Here is a 374-nt window from a genome sequence, read left to right as displayed (position 1 = left end):
CATGGCTGAAGTGAAAAGGAAAAAGGCGTCGACATTTTAGACGACGGTTTTTCTCGTGGGCCGCGAGTGGAAAATTTCTGGACCACACTGGACCGACCGCCGGTTTATTGTCTGTGGTCCAATCTTATTGTTTCCTATTCCATCTTTAATCCCAAGTCACCGTTTGTTTGCATGATAAAAAAGGGTGGAAAAATCGTACTTTGAGTCCTACATGTTGATGGGGGTAAGAGACAACAAAAGGAAAGCATGGCAAAGTGTAGAAAAATAACTTTTCTCACCCCAATACTTGTTTGGTTGAATGGGGTGATAAAATTATTAAAATCATGATATGGAATTATATAAATACCATTTAACCTTTGTTAAAACTTAATTTT

The sequence above is a fragment of the Hakea prostrata genome, chromosome 8 (genome assembly GCF_041222555.1).
Source record: "Hakea prostrata isolate BN-2017 chromosome 8, UWA_Hpros_2, whole genome shotgun sequence".
Lineage (NCBI taxonomy): Eukaryota > Viridiplantae > Streptophyta > Magnoliopsida > Proteales > Proteaceae > Hakea > Hakea prostrata.
The sequence above is the reverse complement of the archived record's forward strand: the minus strand, read 5'-3'. Positions refer to the sequence as shown.